Genomic DNA, 12,890 nt, shown 5'->3' with positions numbered 1-12,890 from the left:
AGTGGATCATCCAAAACGGACACCCGAGCGACGAGTTATGAACATTCCGATCGAACCATGAATAGTAGTAAACAGTAAAACGTGCAGGAAAAAGTACTGAGGCCTGGCGTATTTTTGCTCCAACTTTAAACAATCATAACTCCTTGTACATAATGATCTAGGTGATCTACTATATATCAAAGGAAAGCTCTGCGAGTCCTCTTTCCGATGAAATTGGTTTCATCCAATTTGTCTATCGGAGAAAAAAATTTTATGGTCGATCTACTTCAGCCTATCAAAAGTAAATTTTTGGGTCAACTTCAAATGATCATAACTCTTCGTATACAATGATCTAGGTGAGATACTAGATATCACTAGAAGTATATGAGAGTCCTCTTTCTTATGAAATTGGTTTCATCCAATGTGGATATCGGAGTAAAACGTTATTGTTGATCTACTTCAAACAATCAAAACAATCCACCAAAGGACAAATTTGAGAATTATTTGATTTTAGGGGCATTTTGGTCATTCCCCCTCACCCAAAATCCATCCAAACCCTATATTAAAGTCTATTAGAAGCATTATATATTATATTTCATCAAATTCCCTCAAAAAAGAAACCCTAAGCTCCTATATCCAACATTAAGAACCTCCAAAGTTCACCATTAATTCTGCAAATTTATTCTAGATTCCAAGTTCCTAGTTCAAGAACTCCAAGAACCATCATTAAAAGGCACGATTAACATCTCAAAAATGAGTATCGATCTAAAGTTCATCATTCAAGGTATATGGGGTTTTTCAACAAGAACTCTCTTTCGTTCTTGTGCCCAAAAGTAATTTCTTTACAAAGGCATGATTTGTATTTGATTTTTTTATGAATTTAAAGCATGAACCTATATCTTATGATGATTATTTTGAAATCTTGATGTTTATGATTTTAAAAGATGAATTTACATGTGTGGAGATATAAAGCATGATTCTTGAATGATATTTGTCATGATTTTGATATTTGGGTCGTGAATCCCCATTGGAAATTGTGTTGTTTTGAGAAAGTGTGTGTTATAAGCACGTTGATGTTGAATATTTGAGATATTTTGAATAATTTGACCTTTTGGTCTTAATGGAGTTGTTTTGAACTCGAGTGTGAAATAAATCCACAACGTGGTTGATTTTAATAGATGGGAAGCATGATGGCTCCCGATATATATTTATCCATTACTGAAATTATTTTGTTATGGATTGTCTTTGAAATGATCTGAGCTAAGTTTGGGAGAAATATTTAGCACATAGTAGGAGGTATAAAGTGACCTTACTTCCCTAGAACTACATGCCCCTATAGGAGTGAGCCTGAGGCTGATTTATATAGTGATTACTAGTTTGTGTGGATTTGATATCGATAGTCCTACTTCAATGGAAAGGATAGGACGGATCTCCCCAATATGGGTTGTACGTTGGACTCTATGTAGCTCACATGGTTTATGTCGATTATAGGATCTCCCAGTGTGTGTGTGTTTACTTGTGTCCATGGTGAATGGTGAAGTGATTTGAAAGTGAAATTGTGAAAGTTATTCTTTCAAAAGATTTAAATGATATTTACATTATGAGAATTGATATTCTTGTGAACTGAAAGTGATTGACAAATTATATGATGACTCACATGTGTTATTGTACATATTTCATCCTCTTCTGATTATGATGATTTTCTTCGAGCTATGTGAGTCTTTCATACATCCTGCATATTTCTTATAAATATTTATGATGATGATGTTTAACCAATTGCATACACCCCCATATACTCAGTTCCTTTCAATGGTACTGACCCACATCTTTGGATGTAGGCTATATTTTCTCAGAATGTAGGTTTAGGTGCTCAGTTCCAGGTCTGACAGTGATTCTTCGGGCACGCTATTCTACATCCTCTATTGTGGTGAGTCCTTATGTTCCAAGGACATGATGTCTGATATTGGTTTCATGGAATCGTTTACATTTGATAGCTGAGTATGAGTCAGTTGGGGCATGTCTCAATGGCTCGCTGGTTTTATTGATTTTCTTAGAGGCTTGTCAGACTAGTATAGATGTTGGGAGTTGACTAATAAGTTGTATTTTTTTATCTTTCTAAAATTCTTTTATTCTTGGATGATGATTACTATGTTGATATTTGAGGGTTATTTATGGAAATCCCGTTGATTTGTGTTGAACTGAATAAAAATGTCTCAAAGGGTTAGCTTGGGGCTACTCATAGCCTCAAGCACCGTGTGACGCTCTGGGACCTATTTTCTGGGGCGTTACAAACTTGGTATCAGAGCCTAAGGTTTTAAGGTGTCCTAGGGAGTCTGACAAGCCACGTTAAGTAGAGTCTTGATCATCAGTGTGTAGCGCACCACATCTATGAGCAAGAGGCTACAAAACATTTTCGGATAAAGTGTGATTCTTTCTTTCAGAAGTCTATCATGCTTAAAGTGTCTCTCGCTACTATTGATTCATGCCCTCCTCTTTCTGAAATATGCCTTCCCATCGAGCGAGAAGAATTAATAATGGTCAGCAACCTCAACCCGCTGGCCCATTGAATGAAAACTTGTCTTATACTGAATTTTGGGCAGCCTTTTAGGCTCTGGCCCAAGCTGTTACTGCAAATGTTTAGGCCAACCCGGCCCCAGCTCCACAGCAGTAGGGAGGTGATTTAGCTGCTGCCAGGATCCATGACTTCATGTGGATGAATCCGCTAGAATTCTATGGGTCCAAGTCTGATGAGGATCCATGATTGTTTTTAGAGAAGGTGCGGAAGATTACTCAGGTGATACATGTATCTGAGGAACATAGTGTGGAGTTGGCTGCATATAGGTTGAAAGACCTTGCTTATGATTGGGTTGTTGCTTGGAGAAAAAGTAGAGGTGAGAGAGCTATCCCTACGACTTGACAAGAGTTCCAGGATGCATTTCTGGATAAGTTTTTCCCTTTGGAGATGAGGGAGGCGAAGGTGGAAGAGTTTATGAACTTGCGATAGGGCTTTATGACTATTAGGGAGTACTATCTAAAGTTCAATCAGTTCGCCAAGTATGCTCCTGACTTAGTGGCTGATAATCGTGCTAGTATGAGTAAGTTTGTGATTGGAGTCTCTAGTTATGTGGTTAAGGAGTGTAGGTCTGCTATGCTGAATAGTGAGATGAATCTTTCTAGGCTGATGACTCATGCCCAATAGATTGAGACAGACAAAATTAAGGAGAGAGATAGAATGAGAAGGAATAAGAGAGCTAGGTCCGGGCAGCATGGACAAGGTCAGACTAGATCGCAGGGAGGGAGTCACCCTCAGTATCAGGATCGTTTGTCTATGCCAGCACCATTATCTTCTAGTGCTCCAGTGCCTAGAGGTAGGCAGGAGCAAGGTAGTAGGTCATATACATCTAGGTCCCAGTACAGTGCTGGCAGTAAGCCAAATCGTCCCCAGTGTCCTAAGTGCGGTAGGGCTCATTTGGGTGAGTGTTGGGGTGAGAAGAAGGGTTGTTTCTGGTGTGGTGACATGGGTCACAGAGTTAGAGATTCTCCACAAGATGGATAAGGGCGTCGTGACTATCACCCTCAGACCCAGACTCAGACTGTTAGTGCTCCAGTTCCAGCGACTCGCCCAACCCCAGCTTAGGGTGACTCTTCTAGCAATACTGACGGGCAGTGCCAAAATAGATTCTATGCTTTACCGTCCCGCCAGGAATAGGAGGACTCTCCCGATGTTATTACTGGTATGCTTCGTATATTTCAGTTTGATGTGTATGCTTTGTTGGATCCTGGATCCAGTTTCTCATATGTTACACCTTTGAGTGCTGTGAATTTTGAAATGAGTCCTGAGATTATTCCTGAGCCTATCCTAGTTTCTACCCCAGTGGGTGAATCGATTATTTCCCAGAAAGTGTATAAAAAGTGTCTTGTTGTCGTTCTTCATAGAGCATTATTGGCTGATCTGATTGATTTAGACATGGTAGATTTTGATGTGATTCTGGGTATGGACTGGATATATTCTTCTTATGCCTCTATTGATTGTTAGACCCGAGTGGTCAAGTTTTAGTTTTCGGGTGCATCCGCGGTTGAGTGGTCTGGGAATTCTGTATCACCCAAGAGTCATTTTATATCTTACCTCAAAGTTAGAAAGCTTATTTTCAAGGGGTGTATTTACCATTTGTTTAGAGTCAAAGACACTAAGTTTGAGACTCCAGCTCTTCAGTCTATTAACATCGTCAATGAGTTTTCTGATGTCTTTCTGGATAATCTCCTAGGGATACCTCCTTATAGAGAGATAGAGTTTAGGATTGATCTTCTTCCCGATACTCAGCCCATTTCTATTCCTCCTTACCATATGACCGATGCAGAACTTAAGGATTTGAAAGAGCAACTAAAAGATCTACTAGATAAGGTTTTCGTAAGGCCCAGTGTTTCTCCTTGGGGTGCTCCTGTGTTGTTTGTGAAAAATAAAGATGGCTCTTTGCATATGTGCATTGATTACCGCCAATTGAATAAATTCACCGTAAAAAATAAGTACCCCCTTCCGAGAATAGATGATTTGGTTGACAAATTGCAAGGTGCAAGTTATTTCTCAAAGATAGACATTCATTTTGGCTATTATCAACTCAAAGTTAGGGAGTGTGACATCCTAAAAACTGCTTTTTGAACTCTTTATGGCCATTTTAAGTTTCTTGTTATATCTTTCGGGTTAACTAATGCCCCAGCAGCTTTCATGGACCTCATGAATCGAGTGTTCAGACCATATCTGGATATGTTTGTCATAGTGTTCATCGATGATATACTGGTGTACTCCTGTAGTGAGGATGAACATTCTGATAATCTCCGAACTATCTTGCAAACCCTTAAAGATCAAAAGTTGTTTGCCAAGTTCAGTAAGTGTGAGTTTTGGCTAAGGTCAGTTGCTTTTCTGGGTTATATCATTTCTTTCGACGGTATTAGAGTTGATCCACAAAAGATCGATGCTGTTAGAAATTGTCCTAGACCTATTTCTCCGACTGATATCCAAAGTTTCTTAGGTTTAGCTGGCTATTACCGCTGTTTTGTTGAGGGTTTCTCCTCTATAGCGTCTCCTATGACTCAGTTGACCCAAAAGAAAGTGAAGTTTTTATGGTCCGAATCTTGTGAGAAGAGTTTTCAGGAGTTGAAGACTCGACTTACTTCAACCTCTGTTTTGACTTTGCCTGATGGTGTTGATGGTTTTGTGGTGTACTATGATGCTTTGAGAGTTAGGTTAGGTTGCGTATTGATGCAGAAGGGTAAGGTGATAGCTTATGCTTCTAGACAGTTGAAAACCCATGAGAAAAATTACCCCACCCATGACCTTGAGCTGGCTGTTGTTGTGTTTTCTTTGAAAATCTGGAGACACTATTTGTATGGTGTCCATGTTGATGTTTTCACTGATCATAAGAGTCTGCTGTATGTGTTTACCCAGAGAGAATTGAATCTTAGGCAGAGACGATGGTTAGAATTATTAAAGGACTATGATATGAGTGTGCTGTACCATCCGCGCAAGGCCAATATTATGGTGGATATCCTAAGTAGAGTGTCCATGGGTAGTGTTTCGCATGTGGTAGAAGGTAAGAAAGAGTTGGATCGTGATGTAAATCTTTTGGCTAGATTGGGGGTTAGGTTGTTTGACTCTGCTGAAGGTAGTATAGGGGTTCAGAATAGTTCTGAATCCTCCTTGGTTTTGGAAGTAAAGGAAAAACAATACTTAGATGCTGTTTGGTCAGACTGAAGGAGTCAGTCAAGGACCAAAAAGTAGAGCTTTTCTCCCAAGGGGGAGATGGTGTGTTGAGATTGCAGGGTAGATTGTGTGTCCCAAATATTGATGATATAAGACAGAGGATTATGACTGAAGCGCACGGGGCGTGATATTCTATTCATGCTGGTGCCACCAAGATGTACTGAGACTTGCGGGAAATCTATTAACAGTCCAGTCTATTTCAGTATCCAGTTCAGATCTCAGTAAATTCAGTCAGTTAACAGAATTCAGTAGTATTCTGTCAGTCAACGAAACTCTGTGAAACTCAGTTCAGTTAGACAGCATAATCAGTAACAGTTCAATCAAGCCTAGTATGACCTAGGAATCAGTTCAGTGTCTATTCAGTTAGGAGTAGGATTAAGCACCAAGCAAACCTAGGGATAGGGGCATTCCTGTCAGCAGAGGGTTTGACCCTTAGTAGCAATCCCTACATTATAGAACTATATAGACATCATAGGTTGAGACATTTTACTGCCATACAAGGGTTGATACATCTCATACGAGTTTTCCAGCCAGTGAGGGTTAGTGAAAGAGCTTTTTGTTAGAGAAGTTTAACTCACAGTTGTCATTACCCATGGCACGGTACTGACACCCTTCTAAATGGGGTTACAGGTTAGACCCCAATCTATTTAGAAAGGGGAATGTCAGTTAGATAATTACCTCCCACAGTTATAGTTTTAGTCTTCAGAATAGAACTCAGTTCAATTCTATAGAAATCAGGACTGTCAGACATAGCCATTCAGTTCAGTAAGGAACTTAGAATAGTTCCACAGAATTAGGACTGTCAGATACAGTCACCCAATTAATAGTAATACAATATCAGTAAACTCAGATATTAGTAAATCTGTAATTCAAAACTCAGTATCCAGTGTTGTCACGACCTCAATTACAGTTTACGTATTCATGCATGTACTTTCATTCAGCTATACTCATGTTATTCAGTCAGTATTGTTCATGCTTATAAACCCAGCATCTCGGCCTACCTTACTGATAACGCTCAATCTACAGCTCTCGTGGGAGTGTAAAGCGGTCGTTAGCAAATATAGAACCCAACCTGGGTTGGGTATCGATCCCACAGAGAATAGCTTGGCCAACAAGCAAGAGAAATTACTATACTTTTAGTGCAAGTCTCGTAGAAAAGGGGGGATTGTAGTATGTAACCAAAACAAGAATGTAAGAACTGAAAATAGCAAAATAAAGAGAGATTGTCACGTGTGTTGTAAACAATGAGAATTGAGGCGTTGGGGTTATGTCCACCTTCTGAGGTATACGTCTCTATTGGCTATGAGTGTGTAGAGTCTTGACATGTAATTGCTTATAGAGAATTGTAGTCGATGGTAAATCCAAGCGTCTCTCGACCTAAACAAGGACTATTTCACTTTAACTCTCTCGAGCTTAAAGCGTGACTAACGGTACGAATTCTCCAAGAAGTTAGTCCAGGTACGGCACTAGCTTTTTAATAGGAAAGGGTGTCCTACTACCTTGACATTATCTCTTTTCCAGACAAATAACTTTTCTCTCGAACAAGTCAGATGTTAGACTGGCGTTGGTCTATGCGTCTTCTTTTCTAGACAAATAACCTTTCTCTCGAACAGGTTAGATGTTAGAATGGCGTGTTCTTGTGTTTGAACCGCAAAGAATGTAGATTTAAGATGAAGAGAATAATGATATAAGCAATATACTTGTCTTGAACTCACAAACTCATAGCTATAGATAGTAACTCATTCGGCTTCCATAACCCCAACTAAGAGATTTAGTTACCCATGAATGCGAAGGATATCACGTTTTGCATGGTGGATGGCGTGAATAGTAGGTGTTTGGCGTGTGGTTTTAGTGATTCCGTAGCAAGTAACGATTCTCTTGTTGTGGAATTTAAGAGTAGAAGAATGAAGAATTGAGAATGGGTTGTAGGAAGATGTCTTAATTGTAAGGAGATGAATGAATTGTCAGAATGTCTCCCCTCGTCTTCACCAAAATCTCTAACATGATAGGGTATTTATAATACTCCTATCCTACTCCTACTAAACTAATAAAATAAATAACCAAATCCTAATATACTAATGAAATCCTTGACCCAATTGTACTAGGGTAAGGTTACAAAATTATAATCCAAATAGAATGATGAAACACATAACCTAATTGCACTAGGTTAATGTATTATGGCAAAAATCCAGCTTTGTGTCTGTAAGTCCCAAAGTCTTCAGAAATGCTGTTTTAGCCCGGGACAGATTTTCCATGCAGCAGATTTAGTCCTTTATGCGTCCAGCTCCTTTCCATCTCGTTTGTGAGCTTTCTTTTGCGTCAAGTAAGCCATAAATTGCTGTATTTTGCATCATTTATACCTGAAACTTTCCTAATCACATTTGTTAGCTCATTTACAGGAAAAAGGACTAAAAGTGTACGAAATAGATAATTAGTTCTCGAAACTAGGCTAAAATATGGGCAAAATATATTGATATAGGCGCGTAATTTCGCCTATCATCACTTACTTATCATACCAATATATTCAAAGTACTGACGCATACCTTTCGTTTGTGCTATGATGTCTTATATCTTAGGATCAGACGCATGGGCTCTCAATCATACTTAGCAGCCCAATCCACCAACAGCAGACTAGTGATGAGTTCTCATAGTTCAAGGATATGATTATTACTTCAGTATCTCAGTTTATCAATTTTAAGTAGTTGAGGTTAGTTGGGTGTTTGTCCCATCAATCTTTTTTTCAGACAGTAGAGTCTTATCAGACTAGAGTATTTCAGATAGATATATTAGTATTCAGTTTTCAGTACTCAGTATTTATTTATAGTTTTGAACCTTATGGAAGGTTTTCGCCTAATTTCTGCATAATACAGTATATTATTTAGTTATTGCAACAGGTACCAATCATGGGTTAGGTTGTGGTCCCTCGGAATTATGAGCATCATGTAGCATCTGGTGTACAAACTTGAGGCGTTACAACCATAAACCCATCAGTGCTTTAAGCAAAGTCAAGATCAGAGCTGAAGTTAGATTATCTTTCAGCTTCTCGAAACTACCCTCACAAGCATTTGACAAAAAAAACTTCACTTTTTTTTGAGTCAACTTAGTCAATGGGATAGCTATAGTCAAAAAGCCCTCCACAAACCTCCTATAGTAACCAGCTAAACCCAAGAAGCTCTAGATATCGATTGGAGTCGTGGGTCTAGGCCACTTCTTAACCACCGCAACTTTTTATGGATCTACCATGATTCCTTCACTGGAAATGATATAACCTAGAAAAGTTATGTCGTTCAACCAGAATTCACATTTTGAAAACTTGGCATACAATTGTTGCTCCTTTAAGGTCTGTAATACGATGCAGAGGTAATTCTCATGATCTACCTCACTCTTCAAATACACCAAAACGTCATTTGTAAAAACAATGACAAACAGATCCAGAAAATGATGGACGACCCTGTTCATCAAATCCATGAATGCCACAAGGGCATTTGTCAACTCAAAAGACATAACCAAAAACTTAAAATGCCAGTACAAGGTATGAAAATCAGTCTTACGGATATCCACCTCTCTAATTCTTAACTGGTGATACTCGAATCAAAGAACAATCTTGGAGAAAAACTTAGCACCCTACAACTAATCGAACAAATTATCTATCCTTGGAAGATGGTTCTTGTTCTTCACCATCACCTTATTCCACTGCCAGTAATCAATACACATTCTAAGATAACCATCCTTCTTATGCATAAATAATACTGGTGTTCCCCAAAGAGATATACTAAGGTGGATGAAACCTTTATCTAGAAGATCCTTTTGTTTCTCCTTAAGCTTCTCCAACTCAGTCGAAGCTATTCTATAAGAGGGAATAGATATAGGATGAGTGTCCAGAATAAGATCAATCCCAAATTCAATTTGACTATTAAGAGAAACACCAGGAAGATCATCAGGGAACACCTCAGGATATTCATTCACCACTGGGATGAAATGAAAAGAAAGACCCTCTGAGTTAGAATCTTTAACCTGTACCAAATAATAGAGAGACCTCTTATAGACTAATATCTAAGCTATAAGATACGATATAAACTTCCCCCAAAGATCTAGGGAACCACCCTCTCACTCAATAACCGGTTCATTTGGGAATTTAAAGAAAACCTTATGGGTATGTTAATCTAAAGAAACATAGCATGAGTACAACTAATCTATCCTTAATATAAGATCCAAATCCACCATATCTAATTTAAACAGATCCAACAAGGTCTCTCGACCACCCACAGATACCACATACCCCTGTAGAATCTTCTAGAAATCACAGAGTCACCTACCGAGGTAGAAATAGAAAAAGGATCCAAAACACACTCTAGACAAAAGCCAAAATGCACAGCCACAAATAGGGTCACATAAGAGATAGAGGACTCCAAATCAAGTAAACTGTACACATCATAAGAAAAGAGTTTCAACGCACGAGTCATGACATCAGGCGATGCCTCAAACTCCTGGCAAGTAGTGAGAGAACACAGTCAGTTCCAGCTAGTGTTGGAGCTAAATGGTGCACCCTTTGGTGCCAGAGTTGAAGAAGAGATGATAGGAACCTTATTTTACCCAGAACCAACTTTACCAACGAGATAGTTTCTAATCATGTGCCCTAGATGACAAAGATTAAACACTTATCCTTATATTCTTTACAGTAACCCCGATGCAATCTACCACAAAACCTACAGAAAGGATATAATGGAGATTACTGGGGCCCACTAGCCTGAGATTGATCACCCTATGCCCTGAAGTTATCGCCACCTTGGTAACTCTTATGTCCTGAGGGCTTTGGTTAGGCAGCACTAGCAGTCGAGTAAGACCAAGAATTGTCTCATTTCTTCTTAGAACACTTTCCACTATCCCAGCCACTCTGCTATTAACCACCAACCTACTCAAAAAATCTAGACTTTTTGCTTTGCCTCTCCTTGATTTCATCTTGCCTTTTCTTCTCTTCCTCTACCTGCTGCATATACATAACTAACCTAGAGATATCCATGTCCTTATTCAACAAGGTAGTCTCACTCTCTAATAAAAACACTTAAGACAACCCAAAAGTGAATTTCCTCATTCCAATCCTCATGCTAGAAACTAACTTTGAAGCATACCGAGACAAATGGTGAAACTTCAAGGTGTACTCCATGAGTACCATCTTGCCTTGCTTCAGATTAACAAAATCTTCTACTTAGCTTCACTCAACTCTTAAGGAAAGAACTAGTCCAGAAAAACACTTGAGAAATCATCACACAGGGCTGACTCAGCATGTCACCCTTTGCCTGCTCCCTTTCCTCGTACCATTAGTATTCTATATTTTTAACTGGTAGGCAGAAAACTCCACACCCTCTATGTTAGTAGCATGCATGATGTGGATGATTTTTTCTATCTTATTAAAAAAATCTAGACAATCCTCCTCAACCCTAACACCAGTAAAGGTTAGAGGATTAAACCTCCTAAACTGGGAAACCCTTGTGGCCTCAGAAGATGGAGTATAAGAATCACCACGCTCAGACTGAGAAGCTACCAACTATTTCAACATGTGAATAGACTGACAAAATTCAGCATTCATCACCTCAGCCTAAGGAGTTTGAGATGGAATAGAGGGAATCAGTGGAATTCTAGAATAATCTAAAACTGGACCCCTAGATCGAGTGTGGACCCCATAAGCAGAACAGGTCCCATCAGCATATTCCCTAAATGGGAAAAAAGAGTTTCCTTAAACTTCAGATCATCAAGGAGGCATGATCTAAAAAGTGAACAAATAGGAGTTAGAGGAGAATTTTGGACTTTAGACTCTACATTTTCAAAATAGAACGCAAGAAAGAGAAACATTCCTAAATTTTTTGTAGCCTCTCCCTTATGAGTGTGTCATGCTACATACCCTTAAAAGACACTCTACTCGACACGGCTTTGTGGAATCCTAATTGATCATTAACTTAGGGCTCTAATACCTATCTTACACGACCCGAACCAGGGTCTAGTCGTGTAAGGTACCTTGAGCCCCACCTAAGATCGAAGATCACCCCAGCGCCTAACCATTACCGCCTTACACCTCAAGTCAGATGAATCTCAATCATATAACACAACAAGATAGAATAATCATAAATCAAATACAGTTAATTGAAGGCATCTACAATAACAATACCAAGGATTCCACCTATATCGACACTGCCTATGCCAATCCAAAGTAGTCTCACAAAGCCTCTATTCTAAATCAAAATGACATTTGGTCGGGACATGCCCCTGACCATAGCCAAAAACCAAAGTCTACAGATTAAAAAAAGTATGTAGAGAAGTCCATAACATGAAATGGAGTCTTTTGAACTACGGAAGATCACCACTTCAGTCCAACACAAAGTTATCCTCGAATCTAAAATCAAGATATAGGAGGAATAGTATTGTCGGTTCCTGCAGTGCATGGGGATACAACACCCAAAGATTAGTGAGCAGCTAAAAACTAGCATGACTCAGGATAAGGATAAGATAATGCTATTATTATAAACCAAGGTAGTTAACCATATGCAATCACATAATACATATATATACATAACATGCCGAGGAAGGGAACCAGGTTTAGTATGCATTTAAAACCTTTTACTTGGGTTGTATTGCTTGGCCTTCCTAAAACCACTCACTTGTATAATGGGTTCAGCTCCCCCAACTAGAAGGTCCCCGATGTATGTTAGCGATACGACCAGAGAATAAAACTTGGGATGACTAGTACATCCCCCATTATATAATGTGTAACACAATGCATATGGTTGCCAAGACCACTCTCACATTGGCAAACGTGAGTTTCTAATGGCGATCCTCTTTGGACTTCCATTTTCCACGACATTGCTTATCAACCCCCTTTAAGCCTAATTAAATCATTTAACACATTACCAAACCATTTACCAAGGACACTTTTCATTAGGCATTAATTGTTGGTATCGTCATACCAAAATTAGAGCTTTCAAATCTGTCCTTTTTTGCCAAACCAAAACCACTAAACCAAATAGACTTCCAAGTTTTCAATTAACCAAATCCATGGCCATCAATGCCTTTCTAAACCATTTAGAATTAACCAAATTAATTTAACTTCCGTTACTATATTATGCAATGTAAAATTTCAATAATAGTCAAACTATGTGAT

The sequence above is a fragment of the Capsicum annuum genome, unplaced genomic scaffold (assembly GCF_002878395.1).
Source record: "Capsicum annuum cultivar UCD-10X-F1 unplaced genomic scaffold, UCD10Xv1.1 ctg78345, whole genome shotgun sequence".
Taxonomy (NCBI): domain Eukaryota; kingdom Viridiplantae; phylum Streptophyta; class Magnoliopsida; order Solanales; family Solanaceae; genus Capsicum; species Capsicum annuum.
Note: the sequence above shows the minus strand (reverse complement) of the source record.